The sequence below is a fragment of the Marmota marmota genome, unplaced genomic scaffold (genome assembly GCF_001458135.2).
Source record: "Marmota marmota marmota unplaced genomic scaffold, marMar, whole genome shotgun sequence".
NCBI classification, from domain to species: domain Eukaryota; kingdom Metazoa; phylum Chordata; class Mammalia; order Rodentia; family Sciuridae; genus Marmota; species Marmota marmota.
The window spans coordinates 19070421-19082255 of record NW_026000174.1 but is presented as its reverse complement, the minus strand read 5'-3'; the positions used below and the strand labels follow the sequence as shown (position 1 = coordinate 19082255).

Sequence of the window (11835 nt, the reverse complement as noted above, 5' to 3'; positions counted from 1 at the left end):
GCTTTTGGTACCTGTGCTTTTAAAGACCTAACCAATAAATCCTTGTCTGAATCAATGTCATGGAGCTTTCCCTTATTTTTCCTCTAGTAGCTTTATTTTTAGGTCTTAAGTTTAAGATTTTTATTCATTTTGAATTGATTTTTGTATATGGTGTAAGATAAAGAGTCCAATTTCATTCTTCTGCAATGTGGGCACCCAGTTTTCTTAGCACCATTTATAGAAGATCTGTCCTTTCCCCATTTGTGTGCTGGCACTGTTCTAAGCTCACTATCATGTTCCTTTGGTCAGTGTGTCTGTTTTTATGCCAGTACTTTGCAGTTTTGTTGAAGGTTTAGAAACAGGTTTCTCTCATTCATTCTGAGTGCCTGCTCCTCTCCTTCAACACACCTTTTCAGCCTCTTCAGGGACCACATTCCAGTATATGTATCCTCTGTGCTTTATATTGCACTGCTTTCTTATAAGCTTTCTTTTCCATGTACAAACATATATACTTACTCTAAAGTCTCTACTGTTGGATACCTCCTACTGTCCCTCCAGATCTGTTTTCCAACTTGATCTGTACCTGAAGTACTCCTACACGAGTAATATGGGAACAGAAAACTAATATACATTTTTTTTTGAAAATTAGATAAAGGTTTTATTTTTGAAAGTGATTAGAGTCCTATGTTCAAAAATTACTTATGATTTACTGCTTGATCAAAATTAAAATGTATAACAATTTATAACTCAAACTGACAAACTGCTTTCTTAAGAACTCTCACCTTTATGTTATAGTTTTTCCTGTGGAGTGTTGGCAAAGAATGTAAAGTTGTATTGAGACAATTATATTTTTAAAGGAAGTTTCTATGTCTTGCTTAATGATATTGTATTAACTGAGTGGCAGGGCTCACTCCTACAGATCAGATTATAAAGAAAGTCTCTAAAGCCCTACAGATTAAAGGATGCCTATCTCTCCATATCACTTAGATACAGGAGGGCACAATGAAAATTTGAAAATAAATAGGCTGAGATTTCTGTGGCCAGTTTCCTGACATAAGCCCTCATGAGCACTAAAACTATATAGTTGGTAGAAATTGGGGATCACAGTAATTGGAAAATACTCTCACAGCAGCTGGTTTTTTCATCGTTCCTTTTGGATCCTCTGAAGTGGTCTGTTGTGGAAAGACTTGCCATTACATATTAAAAGAAGTTGATTCCTCATGGGAGTCACTATTAATGTACTTTTGTTTACTGGAATCCATGAATCTAAGAATAATTTTCCAAATGACATAAAAATGTGAGGGATGATGCTAGTGGATTGATATGTATGACATTGACAGTCAGGGATAAGAATTTCCCTGGATATTCTGATACAGTGCTTGCTCTAACCTTTAAAATTGTTGCTTCCTCGCCCATTTTTTTTTGAGAAAAACACCAAAAGAAGAACAAGATTAGCTAACTTACACAATGCAGGCAAGATCTATCATAAAATTACAATAATTAATGTGATGTGGCCTTGGCATAAGACTAAATGAAGAGATCAATGAAAAAGAACAGACTGTCAAAAGATAAACCTCATCTGTAAGGACATTTGATTTATGGCCAAGAGAGGCAGTGTGGGAGGAAGGTAGTCTTTCTAGTAAGAGGTTTGGGTAGTTTAGTAAGTCAGTGGAGAAAAATGAATCTCGATCCCTTTCTTAAATACAAAGTCATTTCAAGACTAAATATGAATGAAGGGAAGGGAGGGGGAATGGGAATAGGAAAGACAGTAGAATGAATTGAACATTTCTAATCTATGTGCATATATGAATATATAACCAATATAATTCTAATCATGTACAACCGGAAGAATGAGAAGTTCTACTCCATGTATGTATAATATGTCAAAATACATTCTACCATTCTACTATCATGCATAACTAATAAGAACAAATAAAAAAGTATTAAAAAAGACTAAATGTGAAAGCTAAAAATTATAAACTTCTGGATGACAGCTTAGAAGAATTTATTCATGATCTTTGGGTAGACAAAAATTTCATAAAAAACTAAAACTTAAAAAACTAAACATAAAGGAAAAGATCAACAAGCAAGAGTATTTTTCAGCTTAAACCTTTTTTCCCCCTCATGAAGTTGTTGGGTTGTAGAGTAAGTGTATGCTTAGTTTTATTAAAACAAATCCACCCCGTTGCTTTCATAAATGGTTGCACATTTTCTGTCCTCCCAGCAGTGTATGAAAATTCAGGGCTTCTGCATTCTCATCAGCACTTGGTATTGTCAGTGTTATTAATTAACCATTCTGATTTGTCTGTCATTGCAAGTTCTTGTGATTTTAATTTGCATTTATGTGATAACTAATGCTATTTTTTTTAAAAAATGTTTTTATTTTAGTTCTCGGCGGACACAACATCTTTGTACGTGGTGCTGAGGATCGAACCCGGGCCGCATGCATGCCAGGCGAGCACGCTACCGCTTGAGCCACATCCCCAGCCCTAACTAATGCTATTGAACATCTTTTCACATGCATTTTGGGTTTGCAGGTCACTCAAATACCTTTCTTTAAGAAGTGTTTGTTCAAATACTTTTACTGTTTTTATTTGGGTTGTTTGTCATATAATCACTTTAAAAAAGTTCTTCATATATCCTGGATTCAAGTCTTTTCTTGAACATATGTAGAGCAAATATTTCCACCCAGTCCATAGCTTGCCTTTTCATCTTCTTAATGGTATCTTTGGAAGAATAGAATTAAAATAATGTAATGAACTTATGTTTATATTTTATCCTTTTTGTTTTCTGTTAGAGAAAGCTTTGCCAAATATAAGGTTGCAAAGATTTTTGTACTGTTCTGTTTCCTAGAAACTTTATAGTTTTAACTTTTATATTATGCCTAAGAGTGATTTCAAATTCATTTTTCTGTGATATAAAGTAAGAACTGCAGTTTCTGCTTTTGCATATTGATATCTAGCTATTTCCATACTCTTTATTGATGAATTTATTCTTTATTAATTTACTCTCTGAATTATTTTTAATAAAAAAATTAATTGACTACATATATTTGTATATATTTTTGATATCTATTCTGTTTATTGGTGTTTATATCTATGCCAGTATTATACTGTCTTAATTTTGTTGATTTATAATAAATCTAAAATGTAAGTCTTCCAACCTTGATCATTTGTGAGTTGTTTCTAAAATTGTTTTAGCTGTTCTAGGGTCTTTACATTACATACAAATTTTGGAATTAGCTTTGCAATAATTTTCTTTCCCTTCCTTCCTTCCTTTACTTTTTCTGGAAGTACAAGGGATTGAACCCAGGGATGCTCTATTACTGAACTACAGCCCCAGCCCTTTTTGTTTTGAGATAGTCTTTCTAATTTGCCAAGGTTGGCATTGAATTTGACATCTTCCTGCCTCAGCTTCCTGAATTGTTGGGATTACAGGTATGGGCCACTGGACCCAGCTTTAACATTGCAAATTTCTATAAACAAAATATCCTGTTTCAGTATTGATTTGGATCGTATCCACTATATAGACCACCTGGGAAAACCTAACATTTTAGTAATATTAAGTTTTCCAAGACAGAAGTTTAGCTTCTCTCCACAATTTATATCTTCTGTAATTTCTCTGAGCAATGTTTTCTAATATTCAAGGTAGGGATGCATATATTTTTATTAAATTTATCCCTGAGTATTTCATATATATGTGTGCCCTTTTAAGTAATATGTTTATAAATTGAATTTTTTAGTTTTTCATGGATATTATGTGAAATCCAGTTAATTTTGCATTAATTCTATATCTTATTCACTAAATTCACTTATTAGTGCATTACTTTAGTATTTTGCATATACAATTGTGTTGCCTGCAAAGGATAACTATTTTACTTTTTTCTTTCTAATCTGTGTGATTTTTTTTCTCGTCTTTTTTCTCTAACTACAGCCTCCCGTATAATGTTGAATGGGAGTGGTGAGAATGAGTATCTTTGCTTTAATTTTGATTTTAGGTGAAAAGGCCTTGGTTTTTTACCTTGTGTATAGTGTCAACTGTATGCTTTATATAGATGCTCTTTATCATCTTGGGAAGCTCTCTATTATTTCCAGAACACTGAGAGTTATCTTTTTTTAAAATCTTGAATGTTAGCAAAATTTTAAATGTTGATTTTTGTTTTATGTTTGTTTGCCTCTGTTGAGTGAGATATATGGTTTTTCTCATTTTTTTTGTTAATATACTGAATTATATTGACTCATTTTTGCAAGATAAAATATGCTTGATATGCTGAATTATTGCCAGGTAAACTATCTTGCATTCTTGAGATAAGCCCCACTTACTCCCAATCCATTACTCTTTAATATATTACTGAATTTGATTTTCTAATAATTTGTTAAGGATTTTTATATATCTGTTCATGAAAGTTATTGGTCTGGGTTTTCCTATCTTATAATGTCTTTATAAGGTAGTTTGTGATGTGTTTTTTTTAAATTTTCATTTTCTAAAAGTTTGTAAAGAATTGTTATTTCTTTCCTAAAGGTTTGATAGAATTTACCAGTAAAGCCTTGATCCAATTTCATTATTCACCCCATTGTCACTGTTGTGTTCCAGGATTTTATCAACTTTTCTCTTAGCTAATATCACTTCCTTCTTCTTCTGCTAGAATATTATGAAGCCAGGTACGATGGTGTACACCTGTAATCCCAGCCACTGAGGAGGCTGAGGCAGGAGGACTGTGAGTTCAAATCCAGCCTCAGCAAAAGCAAGTTGCGGAAGCAACTCAGTGAGATCCTGCCTCTAAATAAAATACAAAATAGGACTGGGGATGTCTTCAGCAGTTGAGTGCCCCTGAGTTCAATCCCCAGTACCCTCCTGCAAAAAAAGAGAATATTATGAAAGAAATCTATGAAAGCATTGACGTGCAGATGTCACTGCCCTACTTAGAACAATGTCCTTGTTTGTTGGGTGTCGCCTTCACCTCTTATTTAACTCCTGCTGCTCTCAGAAGAGCACTCACGCTTCCCACAGTCTGTGTCCAGCTTTTCTCTAAACTGCCCTCCTCTCCACTGCTTCCTCCACATTGCCCTCTTAGATGTTCGTCGAGAATTCTGTGCTCTATAAATTTGGTGTTCTTTTTAATGCCAGTGAGTATTCTGGAGCATTCTATTTCGGCGGCTCAACTTTTCTCTCAAATGGTGCCTCATTTCGAAGGCTTCTCTGATCCCTACAGGCATAATTATGTAAAAATCCAGTTAATTTTGTATTGACTTTGTATCTTATTACTCTGCTTAATTTTCCACAAGGTGTTTCTTCAAGGCGTGTCCATAGATCCTTTCATGTATTTCTGCATGGCTGATGGTGGTGCTTTGTCCTAGTTTAATGTATATCTTCTTCATGACCCAGTTAAATCTCTATATTTCTTTCTATGACCTTAAAAGGAACTCAGAAAAAAATTTTTGACGTCTATTATTGATGCAGTCAAGGACTCTTGACTGTATTTGGATTAGCCTATTGCAATCTCTTTATGTTTTATACAATTTCTGACTTTAGAGGAAGGTGTTAAGAATTTTAGTCATGTGGTTCACATGACTGGTCCACTTTTAGTATCTCTGTTCTAGACCTTTCTTTATTTTTCTGAGCCTTAAGTCCTGTTACAGTTACCTGTCCATGTTAGTCCTCTTTGTATTGCTTTTGTTGCTGTCCTGCCTGTTCCTTCCTTCTCCACTGGGTTTCTGGACTGGTGTTTTGCTACATCATTATACCTCTCTTTCTCTAAGAGTTGTAATAGCATCATCTGTCAAAAAATTCACTATTACCAAGTATATCTTCTTGATCAGCAAACTGAGCATTTCATATTAATGTTTGTTATCTTGCCTCTACCTGAAATGACATCTGCTATATCTTCTAATTTTTTTGGAACTAATCATTACCTTAAAACACAGCTCTACTAAGTGGATGACCAGATTCTGGATATGACCATTCCCAGTAAACTGTGTTCTATTCTCTTCTGATATAACCTGTGGTTACCTCTGTAATTGAGAAATGATTGTCATTCTGAAGGCGAGAAGTCTGTTTCAGTTCTGAAGTATAAATTTATATAAATTTGCTCTTATTTTTCCTTTAGCTTCATAGAACAAATTATTTTTTGCCAGTACCAGAAATTTCTTTATGGATTTTAAGAACCTGTGAAAAATCATGCATTCTTCCATGTCTTCTCCTATGTAAACTGAAAGAAATCAGCCCTCTATTTCCTCTTTTCCTAATGCACTGTAATATTCTTAGATAGCCCCCTGTAGGTTAATCTGGCACTATTATCAGAAGTGATTTTTGTGACTGAGAGAAATGAAAAGTAGGGAGACCAATTAAAAAGGTTAGAGTTGTCAAATAACATATGGATAGCAAAATCTACAGGATTGGGCTAGCCTCACACCTACCATTTCAAGGCTAGGCACAGGAAACATTTTCCATTTTCTATAGCCTTACTGTTTTTGTACGGAGTCTCTGTTTTCATAAAGGCTCTCACATATTAATCTCCTCTTCCTTTCATGGTCTCTTGTCTCACTGGAAGTCCTCTAGGCAATATTCTATGCTGGTCCTAGGGGTGCCCCTTTACATTTTTCTGTGTTTTTCTCTACCTTCCCTAGCTCAGATCTTTCTGGATCATCATCAGGTTGGGTGGTTCCATTCCCCATGGCAGGAAGCCTCTTCTTGCTCTTGGCTGCAGGACCTTTGCTCCCTCTTGGCAAGTTACTCTGGAGTATGCTGTTCAAAATATTCCCTCCTAGGGTTGTTCCCTGGGGTCTCAATAAAAGGAATAGAACTAGTTAGAAATTTGTTTGAAGAGGAGGCAGAAGTACTAATTGGTTTCTAGGTGGTAGAAACTTCACCTTCGATCCCTACAGACAGTGCTTGAAAAAGTACCCATTAAATACCCTGTTCTTGGGACTTGCCTGGTACCTTAAACTCTCACTTCTCTTGTAGGTCACCTCTCTTGTAGGTCAGTCATTACAGCTCTTTGGTAAGTAATGGCTAAGGATAGGATCAGGAAAGAGAGATCCATACTGGCTACATCTATCTATTAACTTTCCCCTAAGTTTTCCAAATCTGAACAATCAGCCTTCCTGGGGTAGAATTGTGCACTGTCCATTTTAGTAGGAAAAATAAAAAACACAGGCAATATTCTACCTTGTCAGAAACTGATCTAGACCTTGGTGGAACAAAGGTGGAAAAGGAAGAAAGACCTTTTATGGAACAGGGCGAGGGAGGGATTAAGGATGTGAGAATTCCTCACTCCATCACAGGCAAACATTCATCTAGTCCTAGGTTAGAAATAGGTTCTTTGGAAGAGTGTTCCTTTGTGAAACCTGCAGGGTTTATGAATCCACCCCAATTACAAGTCCCTGACTTCTCTGGTTCCTAGACCCACTGCCTCTCTTTACCTGCATCCTTGATTGAAGTAGAAGATCTGAGTTTACTGGGTCAGATTTTTTCATAAGGCACCAGGACATAATAAGGAGCAATTTCTGAGTCCCAAGAGGATAACTGAGACATCGACAATATTCTGGGGATAAAGGTTTAAGGAAGGGCAGTTTTGAAGATAATTTGAAGCAGATGTTCTGGTGATCAGAGCCACATCTCTTGACACTCTTATACTCTGGGGTTGCTGAGGGAAGTAACATGCTATTGGGAAAAAAGGAGGGAGCATTTTCTGGGAGGATATGGTGCTTTTAACTGGGTAGCTCCTGTTTGCTACACAGCATCCACCCATGGAGGTATCTGGTTTGTCTCTCAATTTTGAAAGTTTTTGTTATTCTTAAGCATACTCCTCCCAAAGTAGTGTCTATTATAGTTCAGTGAAAACAATAATATTAAAAATCAAACTATTTTCAGTATTTTTGACAATGAATTTTTACATATTACCTCTCATTCAATTCCCTCCATGCCTTTTTGAGATAGATTCTAGTATAATCATTTTGCATGTGAGGAAAATTGAAGTATCCTGATGCTCTTTTAAGGTCACACAGCTGACATTTGACATAAAAGGTGCCCTGAACCAGTATGTTGATTTCTTCTCGATAGTCTATTCCATGACACTAAAACTCTAGGTCCACTCATACTTTCCCGCCCACACACCTTCTGCCATTATTGCCTGGTCTCTTCGGCAGCTGTGGTTGAAGGCATGGGGAATAATTATATGTGGTTTCTCTTGGAGATAAAAAAGGAAACTTTCTTGGCCATTTTAAAGCTGTGCCATTTCTTTCTTGGACTTTGTTCCAGGCTGAGTTCTTTCCTTTATGCTTAGAGACCTCTTTTGCTGTCATTGAGGCTATAAAAATCAATTTGGCTGTACCTTTTTTATGCTTAGAATGTGAATTGGTGAAATCATTTATCTTACATTCCAAAGACTTCTCAGACCCGAGAACCAGGTATCTGTGTGTCCTTGTGTCTGTTTCTCACATGTGAGGATTGTGGTACTTGAGGTATTAAGATGTCAGAAAGACATAATCCCTAAGTCCTCCCTATTGGCCCTGTTATTTAATCCCTTTGTATTACCCTCTATGGCTGAGGGGCTTGGAGGCATACAGGAGCCCTTGATTACACCCTGACAGGGTGCTGTCATCTAGGTTGGAGGCCAGTAGATGTGAGCAGTGGTCTGGTTCACTCATACAAAGCCATGATGCTGGGTAATTTACTTCTTTCCGGATCTCAGTTTTCTAACCCATAAAATGATGTATTGAATGTGGCATATCCTGGGGATATGAATAATGTAAACTCTTAGTGTGAAAACATGAAGAGAAGAGCAGGAAGGCACATCTGCCAGTTTTCTTTCCTGTTCTCATGAAGGTGACTGTGATCCAGAATTCTTTGGCCGTCGTGGTGCTGTTGTTACCAAGAGCCTCTGTTTCCTGCAGGTCACCACAATGATAAACTTTGTGTCAACTCCAGTACAATATCACCTTGAAGGAGGGGAAAACATGGGAGGTTGTAGAGTCAGACAGACATGGTAATATTGGAAAGAGAAGCAAGGAAGAGCCGATCAATGTTGGAGTCATCAGGGAGCATGTTATTCGTTAGTCTTGGCATTCAAGTGAAGTTTGGAGGAGTAGGATGTCTCTAAACTAAGGGATTTTCTTTTATTTTTTATTTTTTATTTTTTATTTTTTATTGTTGGCTGTTCAAAACATTACATAGTTCTTGATATATCATATTTCACACTTTGATTCAAGTGGGTTATGAGCTCCCATTTTTACCCCATATACAGATTGCAGAATCACATCAGTTACACATCCATTGATTTACATATTGCCATACTAGTGTCTGTTGTGTTCTGCTGCCTTTCCTATCCTCTACTATCCCCCCTCCCCTCCCCTCCCCTCCCCTCTTCTCTCTCTGCCCCCTCTACTGACATTCATTTGTCCCCACTAAGGGATTTTCTAATGTCAGATTTTTGGTGGTTCAGATGAAATTTAGTAGAATAAGGCCAGAGGATCAGCTGAGGTCAGTTTGATTTAATCAAACACAAGCATGCAGAATTTGGGAATATGAATTTCATGGGAATGATTTTTATTCAACAATTCCCGGGCATCGCCTTAAATTATATGGATTGTCCTGCATCCCACATGTTGTGGGATATGTAACCTGGAACCTGGTTTCTGAACTTCCTGTTCAATGTATTGCCTACCAACTTGCCTCTTCTGTGTTTGAAGATTTTGCAGAAATATTGACTGAACTGAAAATTATTTTTTACTTTCCCCCTGAGATTGATTGGGGAAATTGATGTGGTGGTGGTTGGTGGTGTAATGAGACCATGTATCTCGAGTTCCCAATTTCCCCATTATTGTGTCTCACCTGCCTGCTTTTCTTTGCAGAGGCCCTTTGTTCTTCCATGTGGGATGATGGCCGTGATTCTTTCCAACAACTCTCATCTCTTCCCACATACCTTTTTCATGGTTGGCATCCCAGGACTGACTGCTGCCCACATTTGGATCTCACTTCCTTTCTGTTTCATGTTTTTCTTGGCACTGACTGGGAATGGCATCCTGCTTTTTCTCATCTGGACAGAGCACAGTCTTCACCAGCCCATGTTTTTGTTTCTGGCCATGCTGTCTTTTGTTGACCTGGTCCTCTCCCTTTCCACTCTGCCCAAGATGCTGGCTATATTTTGGTTTGATGCTACGGCCATCAGCTCCTACTCCTGCCTTTCCCAGATGTTTGTCATCCATGCATTCTCTGCCATGGAGTCAGGGGTGCTCGTGGCCATGGCTTTCGACCGCTTTGTGGCTATCTGTAATCCACTGCATTACACAACCATCCTGACCCCAGTTGTTGTCACCAAGATTGGGGGCTTGGTGGTGCTTTGAGGTGTGGGGTTGACCATCTTCTTTCCAAGCTTGGCTCGTCGACTGCCCTACTGTGGCTCGCACACGATTGCCTATACCTACTGTGAACATATGGCAGTGGTAAAGCTGGCCTGTGGGGCCACCACTGTGGACAACCTCTATGCTTTTACCGTGGCAGTCTTTCTTGGTGTCGGGGATGTGGCCTTTATTGCCTACTCCTATGGGCAGATTGTGAAGACTGTGATGCGTATTCCTTCACCTGAGGCACGTGCAAAAGCAGGCAGCACGTGCACAGCTCACGTCTGTGTCATCTTCTTCTTTTATGGACCAGGCTTTCTTTCTGTGGTCATGCAGCGCTTTGGGCCACCCACAGCCTCTGCTGCCAAGGTCATCCTTGCTAATCTTTACTTGCTCTTTCCTCCTGCATTGGATCCCATTGTCTATGGGGTTAAAACCAAGCAGATCCCGGAGCGGCTATTCACAATTCTAGGCTCCAAATAGATTGATCCCACTTGAGTATAATTTTCATCAGCTGAACATCAGGGGCCAGAGTGGCCCTCTCCCATGGGGCAGAAGCCTCACAGCTCAGGTATACTGTCTGGTGGGGACAGTGAAGATAAAGGAAATAAAGTTATCTTTAGAGGCTGTAAATTGCAAAATAACTTCTGGATTCTGTGATGTTCAGCTATTAGGGAAAAAGACTAAGAAGGGCTGTTATATCTCAACTAATTATTAAGCAAGTAATTTTCTGATACCATTTTTATCCAAAAGCTTATAGTTTATTTGTGCTGATAATACAAATACATCAAGTAACTAAGAAACAGGACTTCGATGGATCGAGATTCAAGTGACTGAGGGGTTTAGGGAGAGAGGAACTGGATACCTATTTTGGGCATTGAAACAAACAGGGCACCTTCTGTCACACGACACTCACACAGCCTGTGCATGGGAGTGGATAGGTCCTTGTTACCAGAGAAACTTTGGTGTTAGAGAAAAAGAAATGCCAATCTATGGATATTTTAGAGTTCAAGTTTATGAGAAAAAATACTTTAAAATACTCATATATTGTCTAACTCCAGAATTGCAGATAAAGCTTGGTTTCTTTATTCTATGTACTTTCTCAGTCTATGGATGGATGACCTCAGTGACTCCTATAATATTATATACTTTTACTTCTTGGAAGAAATGGTAATTATTATTTTATTTCTTCAATTTTAGTCTCAAGAGCAGAGACTTGAGTTAAGCATGCTCTAAGTTTATTGCACACAATAATAATTTTTAAAATTCTTGTTCTGTTTCTTATTTTTTGTTTTCATTTCTGACTCTTCTCATTCTTTTCCCAGTCCCTACCATTGGCACCCACTTTACTGTGTTTTCATGTGTTCTTAAAATTGTACATATCTGTGAAATTTATAGTGTTGTCTGAGTGTTATACCTTCCTAATTACACAAGTGCCTTTCTTCAGGTTCCTCAAATGTGTATGTTCCCTCTAGCGAGGGTTATCCCAGCTCCTCCTCATGGAAATACAACTCCT

General features: G+C 37.7%; 1 pseudogene; it reads left to right on the top strand.

Moving 5' to 3' along the window:
• The first annotated feature begins 9794 nt into the window (after window positions 1-9794).
• Window positions 9795-10994, top strand: LOC107157713 (annotated as a pseudogene).
• The last annotated feature ends 841 nt before the right edge of the window (window positions 10995-11835 follow it).